This window comes from Mustela erminea, chromosome 3 (assembly GCF_009829155.1).
Source record: "Mustela erminea isolate mMusErm1 chromosome 3, mMusErm1.Pri, whole genome shotgun sequence".
Taxonomy (NCBI): domain Eukaryota; kingdom Metazoa; phylum Chordata; class Mammalia; order Carnivora; family Mustelidae; genus Mustela; species Mustela erminea.
The window spans coordinates 115,746,336-115,768,728 of record NC_045616.1 but is presented as its reverse complement, the minus strand read 5'-3'; the positions used below and the strand labels follow the sequence as shown (position 1 = coordinate 115,768,728).

General features: G+C 39.0%; 1 long non-coding RNA gene and 1 pseudogene across 1 annotated transcript in view; one reads left to right on the top strand and one right to left on the bottom strand.

The window, feature by feature from the left end:
* LOC116586775 overlaps positions 1-22,393 on the top strand; it is a 292,442-nt gene that overhangs the window by 148,859 nt on the left and 121,190 nt on the right. The gene's annotated exons all lie outside the window — the stretch shown is intronic.
* LOC116587296 lies at positions 20,301-20,460 on the bottom strand (annotated as a pseudogene).

Genomic DNA, 22,393 nt, shown 5'->3' with positions numbered 1-22,393 from the left:
GATTGAATGGATGGAAAGATGGACAGATGATAGATAATGAATAAAGAGACTGAAAAAACTTGTAACATTAAAAATTCTTCCTTCTTTGTAGCGATAGATTTCAAAAATTTCTAATAGACAAACCCTATTTGACTAACAACATGCAATTTTATGTTGTCACAAGAATACCACTGGTAATAGTTCCTGGTGGAAGTATGTAGTGTAAATGATCATCAATATGATACCCAGTTTTCAGAAGAAGCTCACTGGATCCATTAACACTTGTCTTCAGTCTGAAGGACTCATGGGTTTCATTAGTTTGTTAATAGCACAGCTGGAATTTGGGAGACTGACTCTGGGATCTGGTCATTTATATGAGTATTGATGTTTGTGATTGGGACAATCTTAAGATTCTTTCCATGTATTTGTTCTGAGGATTATGGGATTTTCTTCATTTATTTTCTTAGCCATGGCTGTTCTTGGTTTTCACTGCTTTGTTTGTATTGCTGCTGGTCATTGCTTACTGACCTCTTTTGATGATTACATGTTGAGAATGAACTTTTGAGGAACCTCTTTGTTTTTTGGTGTCTTTTATGAATAGTTTAATTAATCAACAATTTTACTTAAAAGAGAATTACAAAAAGTCACCTGGATTTTCAATTGTGGAATAAAGTTAATGTAATGTAGTTAGGGCTGATATTAGACTGAATGTAACTGAATCAATATTTTATAATTGGGAAGGCAGCTTGAGATAACAATGGTCTCACAATCATCATAATGATTTTGAATTGTCCTTGCCCCACAGGTGGGTGAGTGTGCCAAGTCACAGAGAAAGATTCCGTGGGTTTAATGGCAAATACATTTACTCTACCATGGAAAACACATGCTTCATAAAGACATGACTTTATCGACTTTTCCTCTGGCTTCCTACTGAGCCTTTAAACTCTGGAACTTTCATCATGCTTCCATCCCCCATTCCCAGCCTCCCTCTTTATCCCCTAATTACATGAGCTTAACTTCCCCTGACCTACAGAGAGTCAAGAAAAATTGGCATATAAAGCTCTGTTGTGTTTTGGTCTGACCTATGGGTCCTTTAAATGAAGCCAGGGTACAGTGTGGGGGTTTGAGCTGTTAATGTCTGAATGCCTTTAAGAAGCATAAATCTCTCCAAACCCAAGGGGGACTTGAATGTGGTGATTTCCAACCTTCTTGGATTTGTGACACCTTATGGCTTGATTTGCTAACACCTTTTCCCTCCTTTTAAAAGTAACAGGTGTGGCATATGTTTATTTAAAAAATTAAAATAAATAATTATTTATACATTTTTGTTATTATTTTGTTTTATTTTTGAGGGTGAGGGAAGAGAGAAGTACTTTGGAGCCTTTTTAATGGCCTTAAGAGCTGGTTCCTTGGGGTTAGCTCAAATTTAATCCTCTCTTTATCCCTGACCCCATTACCATGATTCTAGCTAATTTAACCTTGCCTTCTTTGAACTGTTATTTGTACTCTCTTGTGTGACACTTGGCCATATGCTGTTCTCTGTTGTTCTCTAATTGCTTCTAATATGTTTTAGGTCTCCAGTGTTATCATTTATCTCAGATCTGACTCATTTGTAAGCAGAGTAGTTGCACAGTTAAAAAAAAAAAAAGGCAATCGAGTACTCAGAGACATTCTTGGTTGGGAATAGTGGTACAACTCATATTTGGAACATAAGATTCTTAGTGTTCATTGAATAATTTCTAGAGAATAGAGAAGAAAATCTGCCCCATGATCAACTAAGGATGCCTCCCTATAAATTCTGTGGAAAGAGCAGTGACAGACCTACTATCAGACACTATGGAAGACTATTCCTTGTGCTCCTGGATGGAAATCAAATCTTGTGAAATGGAATTCAAATGATTCCCTTTAAGAACGCCATGAAGTAGCAGGGAACTCTTAGCTCATTATTCTAAGATTGTTTTTCCTCTTTGATAATGTAGGAAGAACAAACATAGCCATCCTGGTTGACTTGGTATCTCACCAGTTATCTTACACGACCATGACTTTGGTCCTTCCTGCCCTATTGTATCATTCCTTTCGGTGAGGTGGGTAGTGGGAGGAGGACCTTCTGCCAGTCATCTCATTCCTTGGATAGGGATTTCAAACAGTGTGGCTTTAGTTTCTCTTACATCTCTCCCAGAATTATAATTTTATATTCCATGTATTTCTTTGGTTCTTATCTCAAGAATCTTGAGATAAGCTCCTGAAAGTGAGGTTGGACCGAGAGATAAACAAGAAACATTCCATTATATAGCTTGCTAAAATCTCTCTTTATATCTATAATAGATCAGTGATGTGGATTTTAGTCACATCTCCAACCCTTCTTCCTTCAGGATGAAATTTCTGTGTAGGGATTCTCCCAATAGTTGAAGGGTAAGCATTTTACTTGCTCTTTCTTGAATCCTGATTCCAATGTTCTTGGAACCTCCCTATACTAGAAAGTTCAGCGGATACCTTCCTATCCATAGTACTTCCTGAGGGAAACTTCCTTATTCTTTGTACCTCCCTCCAATGGGTCACAAATATTTAGATTAGGGACAGCTATAAGACTCAAGGATAACCAATTAATAAATTTACCAGTTACACAGGTTAGTGTGAGAAATGAGTTGAAGAGATGCATATCTCACGTTTAGGAGTTTGAACTGGGAAACTTGGACAGCCCAAGGACACAAAACGGTCCAAGCTAGAGCCACAGACATCCAGAATTACATGCAAATAGAATTTAGAATGGAATAGAAACTGTATGAGTACAAGGAGTATCCAGTTGACAAGTGGGGAGAATTATGCAGAAGTGCAAAGAGTAGCTAAAATAATATGAAAAAGAGACCATCAGACCTGTGTGAAAACCAGCGAAGGTATTCAGCCCCTAGATATGACTCCATTCTTGATGGCTTCCCATTTCTATTCGACATATGTACTTACAATGAACTTTCCTTCTTATGAGCTTACTTGAGTCAGTCTTCCTGATACCAAATCCTGACCCCACAATCACATTAGTTTAATTATTTTCTCCTGGGAAGTCCTTTGGCTTCTTATAAGGGTGTGACTTGTAGGGGCTGACCATGGTATGCTAGAGTTCTCCAAAGGGATGGGCCAATCAGGCCACTGGCTCTAGGTATGTTTTAAAGCACATAAAACAATATTTTCATTTGAGTGAGCAATGTCACTTTTTACTTGAGGGCATTATTAAGCCTCTTATGAAATTGCTTCAGCCACAGTCATAATTCTTATTCCTATTAATCACTTCTCCACTCAGTAGTGTGGAGCCCAGCCTTGTGACTTACTTTGGCTGATGGAATATGGGTAAAAGTGGTAGAGTGCCAGTCTGAGATGAGAATCTAAAAGTGTTGTAAGCTTCCACATGCTCCTCTTGGATTTCTGCCATCACTAGGAAAAGAACATACCCCAGGAAGCTTACTGGTCCCAAAAGAATGAGAGACACATAGGGCAGATCAGCCCCAGCCATTGTAGCTGAATCTTAGACCTGTGAGCTGGTTCATAAATGCTTATTCTAGTTTGTTACTGAGATTTTATGATTGTTATGTAATCATAGCTGATTACTAATATCTGCATTCTTGAACTTTCTCTTTCCTTTGACTATACTTCCTCTTGATTTTACCCTCCTCTCTGGCCACTTCTCAGTTTTCCTTATGATCCCCCCTCTTTTACCTGCCCTTGAATTGTTGGTATTGTTCAAGCTTCTGGCCAAGCTCTCCTCTATTTTTTTAATATTCATTCTCTTTGAGTGATCTAAATACCTGTGACTTCAATGCTCTTTATAATCAGATGGATCTCATATTTTCTCTGGTCTAGACTTAGTCACTTCCAGATCCATATGTATACAGACAACTATTGATCATCTCCTCCTAGATGCTTTGCAGGCTCCTTGAAATCAGCTTGTCTATGATGGAATTAATCTTCTTTTTCCCCCATTCTCAACTTGCTTCTCCTCCTAGATTTCTTCTGACTTAACTAGCACTGTCCTTTGCTTAGCTGTCCAAACTTTGATTTCTCTCTCTTCCAGTCTTTCAGTTTCATACATAGGTAGTCACTAACTGTATAGATTTCTACCCATTAAATGTCACTGACCACTATGTTCCATTCACTGTATTCACAGCTGTATCAGACATCTATCCTCTCTCACAGAAACCACTTCCCAAGTGGTCTTGCTGCCTCTAGTGTGTTCCTCTTACCATCCATCGTTTTGCTCTCTTGAAGTCCATTCTCTGATATTGCTTCCAAAGTCGTATATGAGCACAGCAAATGTCTCCAGTGGTTTCTTTTTATACCCTTCAGGGCAAAGTCTAAACTCTTTAGCAAGGCATATAAATCCCTTCACGACCTGGCCTCCTCTACTTTTTACTGTAATTTTTATTGTAATTAATATAAGTCACAGCTCTTGTCCTTGACTCTTAAGAGACTAACAAATACACAGGAAAGTACATGGATTATAAATATGAAGAAAGGAGCCAACAAGTACAGAGCACTATATGCATGGAAGGTGCACCTAACCCATGATGGGGTAGGAGGAGAAAAGGAGGCTTCCAGATCCTCCAAGCTAATCCAAGGCCTGAAGGAAGAGGAAACATAAACCACACCAACGGGTGAGTGAAATAGGAAGAGGAAAGAAGTGGCCCAGGCAGAAGGACCTGCATGATCCAAGGCCTGGAATCAAATGCCATGTGCTTGAAGAACTGAGGAAATCAGTCCAGTGGAGCATAAAGAACAGTGCTGACTTCAACTGCAGCTATGTTGGGTCTTATGAGTCATATTAAGGAGTTAGACTCTGTTAAAGCCGCAACTGACAAGCAAGATTAAAATGTTGATCAAGCAAAATAAGTTATATAATTACCTAGAAGAATATTTATTTTGGGGATTCTTGGAACAGACTTGATTACATCGTGGGTTTGTAGTTTTTTAAGGATTGCAGTATTGCTCTAAAATGAATTTTTATTGACTCTCAGAGCACAAAGGTGAAAGAAACCTCCAGAGGTCATTGAGATTTTAGCCCTGCCTTTAGGCAGAACCATACATAAATCTTTCCAGACAGATGGGTGTTTGTTGGCAAAGGTATTCAGCCGCAAAGAAGTAATCGCTGTTTTTGTTGACAGATTTAGAGATGTTTTGCCAAACACTATCTTAAAATACTATGATTAGATGTAATTTTGCAAAAATGAGTCTATAATGGAGGTGATTCACTTGCCGTATCAGCTAAGGAGTATCTTCTACTTACAGTTTATTTAATTTACATTTGATTAATTTACACTGAGTGCAAGCAGTTACTCTATAATTATCTCTTCGCCTGCATCAGGATACATGCAACATTATGTTTGGAAAATTGTGAAGTCAGAAGATGTTAACATAGAAAACACCCATTAAGTAATCTCTTTCACCTACTTACCATCAAAGCAAACCTTTTATGACTTTAGATTCATGAAGGGTTTTTCAAATCTGTATTTCCCACACATCCTAACACAAAAAATTATTTACCTTCCATTTTCACAATTTAGCATCTAAGCTGTCACAAACCATAATTTTCTGTTTGTTTAGTCCTGCTAACTCCACCATCATTAGGGAAAGCAGTTATTTAAGACATATCTTTTGGGAAATCATATTCATGTATATCATATGAACTTCTCCTAGGCAAGAACTGTATTCTCTTGAATCATTTATTCATTTAATTTTTAAAATATTTATTATGCACTTTGGACATTATGGTAGATGGCACTTAAACTTACATTTGACACCAAACACTAAGCCAAGGGTTGACAAACAATTGACGTTGGGCCAATCTGACCTGCTGCCCGTTTTTGTGTGGCCTTCAAGCAAAGAATAGTTTCAACATTGTTTTCGGTAGTTGAAAAACATTCAAAAGAAGACTATTTCATGACACATGAATATTATATAAAATTTGAATTTCAGCATCCATAAATAGTTTTACTGGAACATAACATAATAGCACTTATTTTTTTACACATTATATATGGGTGCTTTTGTGCTGTAAGGGTACATTGAATAGTTGCAATGAGACTGTATGGTTCTCCATGCCTAAAAATATTTACAGTCTGGCTTTTTACAGAAAAAGTTTGCTGATCCCTAGCCTACAGTAATCATGGTAATCTCATTTTCCCTGCGAGTGAATGGTTTGAGAACAAACATAAAACCTAATCCTGGGAAATGGAGTATCAGAAGTATGCTAAGGGCTTCTGGGAGATGGTTCTGGCCACTCTAAAAAAGACACAGGAGAAAAATGGTTCCTTCTTCCCCAGTTATTGTTGTACCTGGTTGAGAGGCCTGGAACTGTGGCAGCCATCTTATGCTCATGAAGACTCCACGTGAAGGCAAAGCCACCTTCCTGAGATGGCAGCAGGAAGGTGGGAAGAGCCAGGCTCTTGATGTGATGTTGAATCATTGCATGAGCCCTGGATCCCATCTTGCCTCTGTACTTGGTGTTGTATGAGATGGCACAGTTCCTTAATGCTCAGCCAGTCTGATGTGGGGTTTTCTGTTTCTTGATGCCAAGGCATCTTACATAGGTCTCTACAGCCCGCCAGCCACTAATGCCAGGTATTGGGAATATAGCATCAAAAAATAAAATAAAATAAAACATAGTCCCTGTTCTCTACCAGCTCAGTTTAGGGAGACCTCTCTAAGAAAAATGGGATAAGGAATATTTAAGGCTGTCTTGAGGAGTTGGGGTGAATTTCATAAATGCAGACAGTGATTTGGACTTCATCAGGCCAATTTACAGGGGACTGACACTTCCAGGAAAGGAGAAGGACATATAAAAAGACATAGAAGAGATGAAACAATATGGTGTTTGGCAGTCACCACAGCAGTTTGGTATGACTGAGGAGGGAAGGAGCAGGCAGAATTTCCCTAGGTCAGAACTTGGATGTGCTGTTGCAACAAACACTAGGACAACTACTACTAGTACAAAAACAACTACAAAAGAATTGGCACAAACAGCAGATATTATTCATTGAGTACAAACTAGATGAGGCATGTTAAATGTATTCTCTCATTTCATTTCATTTTATTCAGGGAGGGTTCTACTTAGTCGTTCGCATTTTAAAGGAATTTACCAAGGCACAGTGACGTTCGATGACTTGTCCAAGGTCACTTAGTGAATATGTGTAGAGGTGTGAACAAAACCTTGATCTTTCTGATTCCAAGCTGGAGTCCAGACTAGCACATCTAAAGCCTTAGAGGTCCTGTGGGAGGGTTTGGTCAAATCTTGTTGTATATTGCATATGCAGTGGATTCAGGGACCCTTGTGTACCTTGCACCATCGTTATTGTAACTCCATCCACTGCAATACAATTGAATTGCAAAGTTAAAAAAAAAAAACAACTTCTAAAAGTGCACATTTGGAAGTGAACATGGAAATTTTAGATAGGAACTTAGACTTACCACTTCAAATGCTCTTCATGGTTGTGCCAGTGTACTCCTGACAGTGTAGTCTGTACAATAGAGAATCCTGGGTTTTTTGTTTTTTTAATGCCAGTGTCTGTATATTCTAATATCCAGTTGCAGTAAAAATATATGTTATTTTACTTGGTTACATTCTAAATATACATGTCCTAAGATCTAAAATGCAAATTTCCAATACCCTACCTTATGAAGCAAAAATTTAAGGTACAAGGAGAAAGACGACAATTTTCGAATTCGCAGACAATGGCAAATCGCTGGGTCAAATGAAAAGCAGAACAAAAGCTGGGTTGTCAAATGCCTAGGTGTCGGAGGCAATTAAGAGAAGTGCTTCAAGAGCGGGGCTGATGGAAAAAAGATAAGGATATGGGAGAGCCTCTGTGGTCCCATGGGAGTGCAGTGACAAAAAAGCATCAGGAAGGGAGGTGGTAGAAAATGTAGGAGGTCACTTGTGGGTGGGGATGAAAAGAATGGGGTGAGTTTACAGGTGGAAAGGTTCAAGCGGGAGTGGGGGGCAGGCTTTGGTGGCCATGCAGAACCATTGTGACACACATGGGCCATGGGGTCAGAGGGCCTGCATTCCACTGCCAGTTCTGCCACTGCACCAGCCAGGTCACTACATCTCATAAGCCTTTGTTTCTTCATCTGTAAAATGGGAATAATCATAGAACCTACCTTGTAGGCTAGTTAGGAGGATTAAATGAAGTCATCTGTGTTAAGTGCCTAGCTTAAATGTAAGTGCAAGAGGCAGAATAAAAGGTTTGGTAATTATCAGCTGCATCGATATCATTATTATTATGTCCAGCAGGATAGAGCTCATCAGTCTTCCAAACTCCACACAGAATCTTCCTCATGAGGCAGAATGCCAATGTCTGTCCAGCACAGCCATCTGTTGAATGAATGAATGGCTCTTACCCCTTGAATTGTTATCATTATTATTTTTTGGTTGGACCATTTCTGCAGTTGATTTACCCGTCCTCTCGCAGGGTATACAGTGGTGAGAATTTTAATGCATGAGTGGTTTGGGCAACAGCCTCAAAATGTCTTATTTTTACTACGTATTATTATAGCATTACATTCATAGTTAGGGGTCAGCTGCCATTTCCTGAGGTTTATAACATGCCTGTTTTAATTAACATCAAGCTAAATTTTGGCATACAGGTGGTCAGCCCAGATGTGAATGTTATTTTTAAAAGTGCCTTATGGCTGTTAAATCTCTTTCTTTAAAATAGCAAAACATATATGAGTATGTGTGCATGGTGGGGGAAGGGGCTGGAGCGTAGTAAAAATCTGAAATACTGATTATTTCAGGCCTTCTTAAGACAAGCTTCTATGATGAAAAGATTCCTTCAAAATTATTAAAATATGCTTTCATAGACCACAAACTAATAAATTGAATAGAAGCCAGAATAACAATAAAAATGAGGTGACCACACACTGGATAGATAAAAGAAAGTATGTAGAGGGCTGTATATACACTCTGCAGTTTAGAAAAATAAGCACAGAACAGGGATACTATGTCACAGGGATGCAGTTAATGGAGATGGGAGATGGGCATAGGATTTCCAACTTTTATTTAGAGATAAAATAGTCCTCAAATTTCTAGCTTATCTAAATAATATATCCTGGATATGTGTGTATACACAGTATACACACAAATACTTTTTCTCACTTACATACACAAATCATGCATATAGATACTACACACACATAAGCACGTGTTATAAACTCAGTCACTAATAGATATGTTGGTTTCTGGAAAATTAATTCACTTTCCTTGAGACTTACTCTTTTATTTCTAAACAAGGGTGCTGAGCTCAGTGACTCATGCAAATCATCATTGATAGTCCCTTCTTTATCTCCACATCCAGTCCACTGCCAGGTCTAGTTAATTTTACCTCCAACATACTTATGAAATCTTTCTACTTCTCTTTATCTACCAATGCTTCATCTAAAGTTATTGCCATCTTTGTCTGGGCCACTGCAGTAGCTTCCAGCCTGGCATGAATGCATCTACCCTGGCCGGCACCCAAAGCTATTTTCCATACTAGTCCCAGAGTTCTCTATTTAAAGTGAAATCCAAACATATTATGACTCTGGTTAGGACATTGGCCTTCCAGGTATTGCTCTTTGGATAAAGACAAGAACCCTTCACCTTGGCCTTCAAAAGTCTGCAAAATCTTGGCCCTGCCTATTTCTCCTACATGACCTTCTGGTTTTCTACACTCTGAACACACTGGATTTCTTTATTTCCCACACTTCTTACTAACACAGAGGTTTGCGTAGGCAGTCCTTTTTGCCTAAAATGGCTTTATCCTTTCTTTCCTTCCTTACCCAATCAACTGAACCTAAAATTCCTTAACTTGGGGACAGTCTTTCTCTCTACAGCGAAAAAACAAGACAAATTGCCGACACCATTGGGGTGAGGCACACACTGATCGTGTGATGGTGTAAATGACATATCCTGAGTTTCCTACAGATAGTATGTCTTGACAGAGAGGGGAAAAATCAAAATCAATGACTGAATTTCCAACCATTATTCAAGAACACTAACTCCATAAAAATTCCAAGTTGAATATACCTCTTCCCCCTCAGAATCCCATCTGAGCTACAAGACGAGGGAAGTTCTATTATCATTCCCATTCTGTGATTGAGAAAACCGAGGGTAGGAGAAGCTGAATAACTAATCTAAACACATCTAATTGGTGACTGGTTGGCCTGGAATTCAAATACAAGCTCTGTTTGATTGTAGATTTATAGCTCATTCCTGTTCCTGGTCAGCTACCTTCATGTAGAAGAACAAAAAGGCACAAGCATAGGGTTTTAGATGCCAGAGCTAACAGCTATCAAAATTCAATACAACTTTAGTGTCTAGCATTGTAAGTCAATTGTTTATCTGGTGTTAAAGGAAAACAATCCAATAAAACTTGACCCAATGACTGTGTATTACCATTAGCCTCTAAAGTCTTTTATATAACTGGATATTGCTGGTTTCCAGTGGAACCTCCCAATGGAAGTTTTTTGATCCTTGGATGATACCCTGAAAATAGCAGAGTGAGCAAACCCCACCCACAGAGAAGTTAATTCTGGCTTTCTTGCCATGTTTATGGCAAACATTCAGTGAGCCTGCTAGAATTAAATGGCAAAATTCATCACAACTAATTTCTATTTGTCATCTATTAAGCTACATTGTTTTGTCCTCAACGTCAGGTTAAATAATGAACCTCTCGCAATGGAGTAAATTAACCTCCACTTTATGTTCATGTCATTGTCAATGGAAACATCACTTGCACAAATGAAAAAGATTCATTAGTAACACAAATGCACAAGCTCCAGTCTAGTAAAAGATAAGAGCGATTGAGACCTTGTCATAATGCACCGTCACAGAGCCCCTTGTTATTTATGATGCTTGCTATAATCTGTGGAGATTATTTTTGGCAATGGCAATTAGCCCACAGTTCATCGGGGCAGATATGGGGCTGAGTGTGCCTTTGACAGGTATGTTGCTCTGGCTTCGATGGGCTGTTATCCTTGAGAAATGTAATCCCGTCTACATGCTGCCGGGAGTTCATCTGACTTTCTTGTCAGAGGAGGCTGGGGACGTAAGCTATGCATGGCCGGCTACTTCTAAATGCTCAGCTGCCTGACATGAGGACACTTCTCGTTCACATTGCTGTCTGATTCTGAAAGGTCACGGCCCTTGCTCATAGATAGGATCCAGCATCATCTGTCTTTTACCTGATTTCATTCATACCTAGTCAGGGCAAACATTTCTCAGTTGTTCAGATCTTGGTTGTCTAAATGGTAATTTATTTGGATCCTTTCCTTCTCTTTTGTTTCACTTGTTCCTTTTGGCCATTTTGCATTTTCTTTAGGAAGCAGATAAAAAGAATAATGATAATACATTCACATACTGGTGGGGATGTAAATTCATACCCCCTTTCGGAAAAGCAGATCAGCAAGGAGGATCAAAACCTTCAAAAAATGGACCATTTGACCCAGTTGTGCCACTGCTGTGATTTTACCCTAAGGAATCAAGTGTGTGCACACACAAAGACTTAGTGGCAAGTCATCTTTATCTTAGAGGGCTTAAGATACGGAGGGGGAAAGATGTGTGTTTTTGGCGGCCTCTTTTTGCTGAGGTAGAAGATTGATTGAAGACACAATCTGGGATGGCTGCTCAGGCCACAATTCCTCTGCCGGGGTATATCTTGGCTAATCCTCTTTTTTGGGTAGTAGTCCATGCTCCCATCGGCCATGGGGGGTGACCCATGTGATCTAGGCCTGGCCAATCACAATCATGGGGAGTGACCCATGTGATCTAGGCCTGGCCATCCATTTTCTGACCTCAACAATTGGTCCAGGTGTAGGTATGCATACCCAAACCACCCAGTCAGAATTCTTCCTTGAGATTTTTAGCAAAAAGTAACTTGGATGATAAATGCACTTTCTTTCCATTTCTCTTTGTAGAATTATAGGGATGTGAGCTATCAGCTGCCTGCGTGTTTCCAAACCTGTGGCAAAGACATACTGACCAGTGACACTGACATCTTTTTTTTTTTTTTTTTTGACACTGACATCTTGAGTGGAGCATTTGCAACTGAAATGTGCATGACGTGGTATCTCAGTCTGAGACCAGTGATCCAGACAAGCCACATTTTCCTTTAATTCCTCTTGAAGTCAAAAAGTGGAAGCAGTGACATTCTCATCTTTTTTGAGTAGGGCCTCAGTTTCTCCATATTGTAAAATGAACTCAACAATACTGATCTGTTCCCACTAAGGGGTGAAGCAAGGTTATGTGAGATTAGAGTTCATCAAATACTTTGAGATCCTGCCTGGACTGAAAATCACCTGAAGCTCTAAAGTGCAATTAGCACCTTGCTTTCTTCTTCTTTCTTTTTGGCATAAAGTTTCAAAAAAGTTACTTTAAAATGTTCTATTAAATCGATTTTCAGGATCGTGAATGCTGGAAGATTGACAGCTCTGGGAAGAGCGCCATCTCTCAAGTGCGCATTTCAGGAGTAGCAGTGAGTTGAAATTGCCCCCCTCTCACTACAGCATGAAGCCTCTGCTGACATGACGTGATGTGCCCGGCGCTCAGCAGGGGAGGGAGATGTTTCCGTGACTCCTTCGGCTCTCACTCCCCCCCCCCCATTTCCTCCTAGTTGCTATGACTTCATGGCACATCTTTGTGAGTGTGAACTGAAGCACTTCTAACTTGTGCCGTCTGGGTCACTGACTATGGTAACTAGGGAGGATTGAGAAGCAGGTACAGATTGACTTCAACTTCCACTGTCTGACTTAGGGACAGATTGTCTGCAAAACCCAGAAACAGCCCCACTGGCAAAAGTAAAGGTGAAAGTGAAGTTTTTTTTATTGCTGATGGCCATCACTTGTTTACATAGAAAGCAAAGTTCAGTTGGGTCCCTCAGAGAAAGCCAGGAACCGAGTGGTTTTGGATTTTTCAAGCATCCCCGAATCGCTCCAGTTCTCCCTGCTTGCACAGGGTCTGAATGGACCTATCAACTTCTACTAAGTCTCTACTGTGCTCAGTCTCTAAAAGTCCCCTCAGACATCTAATCAATGGAGTTTCTCTATGCTTCTTGGTTCAAATGAGAGAGACAGAGAGAGAATAACTAATGGTTCAGTGAGCCACTGGTTGATATTCCTTGCATCAAGTGTCATTCTTAATCCAGTCATCTGTATCTAGAGATGACCATGGCTGTGTGGGATTATAGAGGGAAGAAGAGTAGTTGGGGGTGCCCATGAGTAGGCAAGAACTGGCATTACTAGTCCATCTTTCAGTTGATGGATGGCTTGGTAATATAATAACTTGCTAGGCTGGACCTTATGTCCCCAGGTCATCTTCTTGGTATGTGTCCAGTTACGGTGGGTCAAAGAGAACTTCCTTATGTGAGATTTGGAGGTTGGAGATGAAGCTGTCGTCATTCTGTAGCTCACACATTGTGCCTTATCTGAAGGATTACCGCCGTTGCATGAGGAAGCAGTCAGGCAGGACTTCCAACTATTCCTTCTTCTTGGGGACCCTCCTTCAGAATTTCTAACTCTTGGGCAATGTGTGTGTTTAGATTCATAATGAAAGACCTAGGCTTCTGCAGGAAATCCACACCATCTAGGTTCAGAGGCAATGAGAACTTACATGGCTCCAGGACTTCCTTGTGGGCTCCAGCTCATATAGTGGCTTCCAGCTTGTCTTTGTTCACTTTAAGCCGATCTTCCCTTCCTTGGCTCCATGATTCAGCAGGGAAGGAAAGATCGCAGCTTTATAAAGTCTATCTAACAAGCTACCATAATTGTGTAGAGTTAAATTCCTGCACTACATCCTATAATATGTACATATACATATCTACACACATACATGTCCTTTCTCCTGGTTCTGGTTCTCTGATTGAATCCTGACTGGTAATAGTTGATTGTAAACATGCGTACCTAGCTGACAGTGATTCTTTCTTTCTGGCAAAATACTCAGTACTACTATCTTCTTTTTTATTATCTAGATTTTTTTTTAAAGGTTTTACTTATTTATTTGAGAGAGAGAGCACAAGCAGGCAGAGGGGCAGAGGGAGAGGGAGAAGCAGACTTCCCGCTGAGCAGGGAGCACGATGTGGGTTTTGATCCCAGGCCCCTGGCTCATGACCTGAGCTGAAGGCAGACACTTAACTGAGTCACCCAGATGCCCCAGTGTCCAGATCTTCTCTTCAAACTGTATTCCTTGGGGAAATTTCTCGTACTTTTCATCATCTTTTTATTATGCTCTACCTATGAATATAGTAGATTAATTCACTCTAAGGTAATAGGAGGTGATTGAATGGTTGGGGATAATCCCCTGCCTTTAGCTCTTCCTTGCTCATTGCAGTACAACCAGAATTCCTTCTTTCAGTTCCTTGAATATGTCAGTATCATTTCACATTTGTCACTTTTTCATGTGTTGTTCCCTGTGCCTAGAATGCTCTTCCTCTGACTTCTCAAATCTGTCTTCATTTCATCTTCAAGTCTCATGTGAAATGGACTCTGCTTGAAGAGGCTTTCCTGTGTCATCACATATTATGTGGAACTGGTTGATGGGTAACAGCTGTTTGGGCCGTGGTCTTAAGAAGGATTCTGAGACTGAATCTATGCCTGTAAGGAAAAGTTGTTGTGATCAATTAACGATGCCTGCCATGGGTATGGGATAGAACACTGCAGAATCCTTTCTGTTTATCTTTTCTTTTTTGGCTGAAAGAATTTTGCATTAACTAAAGCCCAAAATTCAGGTAGTGCTGCTGACTTGCTATAAGATTTTTACTTAATTATGTGATCCCTCTGCCTCACACTCACCAACAAGTACCCACAGTGAACTCAGACCACCAACGCATGTGGGTGTGTGTGTAGGGGGATGGGGTTTCAATAGATAAATGCAGATATTCAATGACATCTGGAGTCCCTGAGAAAGCAAGAAAACTTAAATGCCTTATTTTTTAGAAATAATGACCTCTTACCTATATTTCTATGCAAACATTTACAGGGAGAAACTATTAATCTTGCCTTTTAAAAATCTAGGGAAATAAAAAAAGTCTATGCGGAAACACCTTCTGGCTGCCTCATTCTCTGAGGGTACTAGAGAAACTGGCTATGTCTCTGGGTTGTGTAGCTACTAACCAGATTGTGACCTTTGAGCAAGTCCGTTAACCTCTCAGGGCATCGACTTTCTAATCGGTAGCAGACATATTGCACTTCTTCTAAGATGCGGTGTCAAATTTCCTGTAATAAAAATGTTGGCAAGATGGAGAGACTCCAGAAAGTGGTGAAATTAAAGGGTAGGAGAGAGATTCTCTGGGGAAAACAATAGGGTTTGTTGACTGCTGATGCAGGACTGCAGTGTCGCTTTAGGGAAGGCAGGGAATCTTCAAATCTCTTTTCCCTGGTGTCTCTATCCAGTTTTGATCTGTGACTTCAAATTAGTGTGTGAATGACAAGACACTACAAAGAAGCATTAGGTGTTTTGTGGGCAGCCTTCATGTGTCCAGGGTGGGAGAGAGGGCAGGGCTGGGGATCAGCCTTGGTCCAGAGAGACACTGTTGCCTGCCAACTGCCCCTTGGGGAGCCCAGCAGCAGTCTGGGGAGTTACATGACTCCAGGCAAGTCTGATCAATAAAGGGCATCCTTACTATAGCAACGCAGCACGGTGGCAGGGCTGCCTGTGGATCACGTGCCCCTTCCCCAGACACAGTGGAGTTTGGAGCAGGCAATTAGAAGTTGGGGGCAGCTTCTCTCAGAGGTCGAAAAGCTGACAGATGAGCAAAGAGCTTTTCTGCTCTTCCATCCCATTGTGGGAATGGAAGACTTTTAGCCTACTCACCTATTAGCCCTTCTTGGATTATATAATAAAAAAAAAATCACAGGAAAGACGTAGGAGTAGAAGCATGGGGACGTCCGCAAAAAGGGAGGAGATTCTCTTATTAATAACAACAACAATAATGACAATTAATTTTATTGTTTGTGTGACTCTTTGATTAATGTCTGCCCCCACCAAATGGTGGTTCCCTGAACACAGAAACCATAAGTGTTTTCACATACCCCTATGTCCACTGCATCTTGTGACTCAATATATATTTACTGAATGAATGAGTCAACTGTTTATTGCAAGAAAGATACCATACCGGGGCTTTAACGTAGACTTTCTCGTTCAATCCTCGTAAGGATTTTGTAAGATAACTATTATTATTACCCCCATTTTACTGACAAGTCAAAAAGAGGCCATGACTGTTAAAGCAAGTTGCCTAAAGTCAGCCAGAAGTGTCTATACTCTTACAGGAGGGTATGTTGGTTTTGTAGTTACTAAAGCAGGGTTTCCTAACTGTGACAGCAGCTGGCTTTGGGGTTCGATGACAGATTGCATCTGTCCTAGAATGATGGCTATAGGTCGCCTGATATATAGAAAGAGCAAATGCTTAGGAGACATTTAGACTCTGATGTGAGTTTTCCTGGTCAAGTCATTTAATTTCTATGAGCTTGCTTCCTCATCTGTAAAATTAGGGGTTCTGGGAAGATTGCTTAGATGATGGTCAGTTCTAAGGCACCCAGGCTGACAACAGCTCCTACCTCCAGGTTTGTGTGTGAAGACAAAGGAGATGGGCCAATCCAAAGGTTCCTCAAAGATTACATCTTTATTCCTATTCCTGTCTTTGTAATTTGTAACCTTCACTGAGCACTTTTTATGTGCCATTATTCTGAATTTCATATGTATTATATCAGTTGATCCTCATAATTCCTGATAAACACAGACATAAAAATGCTTGGCTAGCTGATCACATAACTGGATTCCAATGTCTTTCCCCTATTGACATTGTTTAGAGAATGTGGTTGAAGTTCAATGAATTATCAATGAATTCCACAAAACAATTTTGTTCCTATCTGCTGGATATGGAATTTGGGGGCCAGTTATATTTTTTATTCCATATAACATATATGATAGGATAGTATCATAATTATTCTTGAAGCAAGTTGGGACCTTCATGCTGATGGGAGCAACAAAATAATTTCATGTGATTCTCCCACAATACAATACATATTGCATAATTTTCCTATTGAGAAGAATGATGTTTTCCAGATGCAATCATATATAAACCTAATTATGAAATGCCCACCAGGGTATAATTTAAATTAATCTATTCTGCTTTTAAAAAATGCATTCTTTCCACACTGAGATATTTTATTTATGCTTTGGAAAACTATATAATTTGAATTTTTAACTATCATGCCTAATTCCTCAAAGGAAAGCAATTAGTCATTGGAACTTCTTTTATTTGCTGTAGCAAATCTTCTATTCATTTCTAAATTCTATTTAGTTCTTCCTGCTCTTTGGGTTTGGAGGTCCTACAGTCCAGGTAGGTATAGTAGAGTTCACAGACCTGTATTCTAAACTGTTCTCTTCTACCATTTTGCTTAAGGTGGCTGTTTACAAACTTTATCATGTCACATCACTATCAATAAAACATCTTTGAGCATGCATCTCTAATGTATGCACAGTTGTGATAAATTATATACATATTCTCCCTTGCTATATATTGATATTAGTAAAGTTACATTTGTTTCCTTTTTTTAAAATGAAAATAAGGATTAAAAACAAGCTGTACTATTTCCATATCTGTTTGAGTCATTTTCCACACATTCTATTTGAGAGTCCACTTTGAGTGGTAATACACTCAGAGTAGTAATACAGTACCACTCAGAGTAGTAATATAGTCTATTTTCTTATTTCATTAATGGGATTATTATCTATCTTGCATATTTCACAGGATTGTGAAGAGCATCAAATGAAACAATAGTGACTATAATAACAGTATCCTTTAGCTATTGCTGTGTAACAAACCACCCCAAACTCAGTGGTTTAAAACAATAAGTACTTATTAGTTTATAATTCTGTGGTTTAGCAGTTTGGACTGGGTTCTTTTGCCAGCCTTAACTGGACTCATTCTTGTGGTCACATATCAGCTAGTGGCTTAGGGTGAGCTAGTGATCCAGCATGACCTCATTTCATTTGCATATCCAGGGGTTGGTATTGGCTGTGGTATGGGCCTCCATGTGGTCTCTCATCCCCAAGGAGGCTGGTTTGGGCTTATTCACATAGTGATGGGATTATCCTAAAAAGGTGAAAACAGATGAGAATCCTCTTAAGGCCTATACTTAGAACTGATCTGTTACTTCTGCTGCATTCTACTGATAAGAACAAGTCACAAAACCAGTGCAGATTTTAGGGGTGGAGAGAAAGACTCCATCTCTTGATGGAAGTTGCAGAGTGCTTGAAGCTGGGTTATTTTAATGATTCTCCCAAATAAACTTAAGATACATTGTTATACTAAGATGTTCTTCATAGCTTGGGTTGAAAGTCTTCATTTAGAGAACTTACCATAAGTTTTCAACTGTGTTTTGCTAGAAGTTTCATTTTTCTTTGCACCAAACTATTAGATATTTTAAATCCATAAATAAATCATCTAGTGCAAAATGAGGCTTAGGGACATTTGTGATGATGGTTATTTTTGCCTCATATACTTTCCAAAGATCTGAGTAGTCTTATAATAGAAAATACAGATATAATAGAAGTGGGTTCATGGGTACAAATTTTGTTTGTCTGTTTTAGTTTTTTAAGGTAAGGTGGAAAGAGGAATGGTTGAATCAAAAAGTCTAGGCTGAGGAAAACCATTGCACTTGGAGATAAATATAGGTTCTAAGCTTTCAAACACTTAGGGCCAAAGGAGAATGTGTCTTCATAACTATAATTATCCAGTGAAATACAGAAAACCTCTTTCACTCCCTAAGTTTGAACTTGGGATGGGGAAGATTTGCCTCACAGGTATTTGTATAAGAATCATCAGTCTTGATTGCTGTTGTTATTATGAGCTATTTAACATATATCTGGTTTTTATACTACTTTTCCATGAGAGAGAATTATGTTGAGGGTAATAAATTGAGACTATAAGACTCTTGGGGAATTTGTAAAAGAAAGCAAACAAAACTTAAAAACTTAAAAAGTAGAATTATTGAAATAAAAAAGTTACTAGGTGAATCAAATTGCAGATTAGACATAATTAAAAAGCAAATTAGTGGATTAGAAGATAAAACTGAAGAAATTACACAGAATGCAACACAGAGAAAGAGGAAAATGCTAAGAGAAAGAGTCATAGATTTAAGAGAATCTAAATTATGTGTAAACAGTTCCAGAAGAAGAGAATAAGAATGGGGATAATATTTGAGGGGATAATGACTAATGATTTTCCTGGAGTTAATAAAACTTTCAGATTAAGAAAGAATAGTGAGCAGGATAAATAAAAATAAATCTGTAGCCAAACACATAATAGTGAAACAAAGAAATCTTAAAAGCAAACAGAAAAAGACCTCCAGATCATCTATATACTTAGTCTTAATTTCTACAGATGAAAAATAATTAAACAACAAGCACTGAATTTCAGTAGATACAATGGAGTCCAGAATATCTTCAAAGACTGAAAGCAGAAATCTGTCAACCTAGAATTATATATCCAATTAAATCTTTCAAGAATGGTTGGGGGGGGGAAAGAAATACATATAATATTAACACATTATATTATATTATATATTAGCACATTATATATATATATAATTATTAATATATATTAAGTCAATATATATTAACACAGCTATATAATCTTTCTTTTGGCTGCCTGGTATGCCTTTTTCTATCATTTTATTTTATATATATATATGTGTGTTAAGGCAGAAACATTACTGAGGATAAAGAGTGCTACCATTTAAATGAAAATGTTTCAACTCATCAGGGAAAGATAATGTTTTTAAGTTTGTGTGTACCTAATAATATAGTTTCAAATTATATAAAGCAAAAACTGAAAGAATTACAAAGAGAAACTGACAAACATCTTAGTGGGAACTTAAACATAACTTTTTTCAAAAACTGACAGATCAGGCAGATAAAATCTTGGTAAGAATAGAGAACATTTGAATAGTAAAATTAACAACATTAATTTATATGTCACATGTAGTTCTATAACTCATTTTCAAAGATACATATAACATTTATGGAAATTGACTCTTTACTAGGCCATAAACCAAATCCCAACAAATTTTTAAAAAATCAACATTAGGGGCTCCTGGGTGGCTCAGTGGGTTAAGCCTCTGCCTTTGGCTCAGGTCATGATCCTGGGGTCCTGGGATCGAGCCCCGCATCGGGCTCTCTGATCAGCAAGGAGCCTGCTTCCCTTCCTCTCTCTCTGCCTGCCTCTCTGCCTACTTGTGATCTCTCTCTGTCAAATAAATAAATAAAAATCTTTTTTAAAAAAATCAACATTAAAAAAAGAAAAAAATCAGCATCATGTGGATACTGATTCACACAGACCCTATTTTCTTACCATAGATAAGACATTAAAAGAATGAATTGTCCCTCAAAGTATTTTATATATAGAAACTAAGAAAAACATAATTCTACACTTGATCTTAGCCAAAAGGCCGAGAAGCGATGAGAAAAACATAATTCTAAATAACTTGTGTCAAAAGGTAAATTATAATGAAAATTAGAAAGTTCTTGGATCTGAACAACAGGACAAGCATTACAGGGCCACATGGGTGGTTCAGTGGGTTAAGCCTCTGCCTTTAGCTCAGGTCATGATCTCAGGGTCCTGGAATCAAGCCCCGAATTGGGCTCTCTGCTCAGCGGGGAGCCTGTTTCCCCCTCTCTCTCTGCCTACCTCTCTGCCTACTTGTGTTTTCTGTCTGTCAAATAAATAAACAAAATCTTTTAAAAAAATTTCATATTAAAATTTGTGGGATATAAGAAAGATGGTGCTAGAAGCAACTCAAAGCTATATTTGGTTAGAATAGAAAAGAAGAAAGGCTAAAAATTAGTAAGTAAACATCTAATTTAAATTAGAAAAAAATGAGAAAGAATAGAAGCAAGGAACTAGTAAAGATAATAAAGAAATTAATGTAGGAGAGAGCTTTGAACTTCTTCCCATGCTAGCCATGATTGTCACTAGTGCTGTTCACCAAATATTTCCACTCCTAGGCTAATGGGATGGCATTTTCCCTGGCTTTGGCGTTATGTGTGGCCATGTGATTTGTTTTGGCTGATGAAATGTGAGTGGAAGGAGGATGTGTCACTTCTAGGTGGAAAACTTGTTTGTTAGTGCAAGATTTACAAAGAACTCTGTCTTTCCCTCTGCTCTGCTGAATGAATAACAATGCTCCAGATGGTGGCTGCTCCATTAGCCTGATACAGAAACAGAGTTCCCCTCCTATCTACAATGGACAAGTAGTATGGGCAAGAAATAAAGGTCACTGGTTGTGAAGTGGCAACTGTTTGTTAAAATGGCATAACCTAGTGAGTAATTCCCAACTGGGTGTTGATTTTGCCTTTGAGGAAACATTTGACAATGTCTGGAGATAACCTTGGTTGTCACAACTCGGGTGGGGGAGTTGTGCTACTGATATGCAGTGGGGAGAGTCCCGAGATGCTGCTGAACATCCTACAGTGGACAAGACAGCCCACAGGACAAGAATTATTTAGCTCAAAATATCAATAGTGCCAATGTGAGAAAACCTGATATAGTGTATGTGGCTTGATAAAATAGCAAAAATAGTCTAAAAGTCTACAATTCTGCTCTATAGGAATGGTAGAAATGGCCCTGACTTGAAGAAGCTGAGATAGTAATAAGCAAATGTTTACCAAAGCAAGTGGAATGCCATTGAGTTTTTGGCTTCTATCCCAGGGGACTCTTCACTAGGTCCCCTGACTTTGTTCAGCATATTCAGGCCAGTTTTTTTTTTTTTTTTCTCTTCCCTCCAAAGTGGCTTGGTGGAAATCAAGCATAATGACTGGACCAAGAGTGTTAATGTAGAGTTGAGTCATTGTGTATGTAGTGATGTAGGCCAAGGTCACTCACCTTTGGAGGATTCTTTCTCTATATATATTTCCGGTTAATTCTCTTCACTGCAGACATAAGTCTGCTTTCAAATGGTGTCTGTACCTGCCCCTCGTCTCTGGGTCTCTTTGTCTTTTTCCTCTGGCTTTTCTTCTTTTTAGCTTCTGCCTTCCATGCAGCCAACATACTGGCACGGCCAGGGTATTCGCCTCAGAAACAGTTGAGTCATTTCTCTGCAGTTTCTTCTCCTGTGTGGCAGCTAAGTGTGCAAGCTACTTCACTGGCCACAGCCCAGGCCAGCTTGAAGTGGGGCATTGGGAGCAAACATGCTCTTTTTTGTAGTCTGTGTATGTCTGGGTTTATTCATTTTGGAGGTGGCATGTATGATAGATTGACCATCTAACTAGACAAAAGCAGTGTTCCACATGGTCCAGTCCAGACCACAGATTCTCTGCACTGAAATTTGGAGCCCAGGTCTCTAGTGATAGTATTACTTTGATTTCTATCTGCCATTATTCCTCGAACATTTCAAT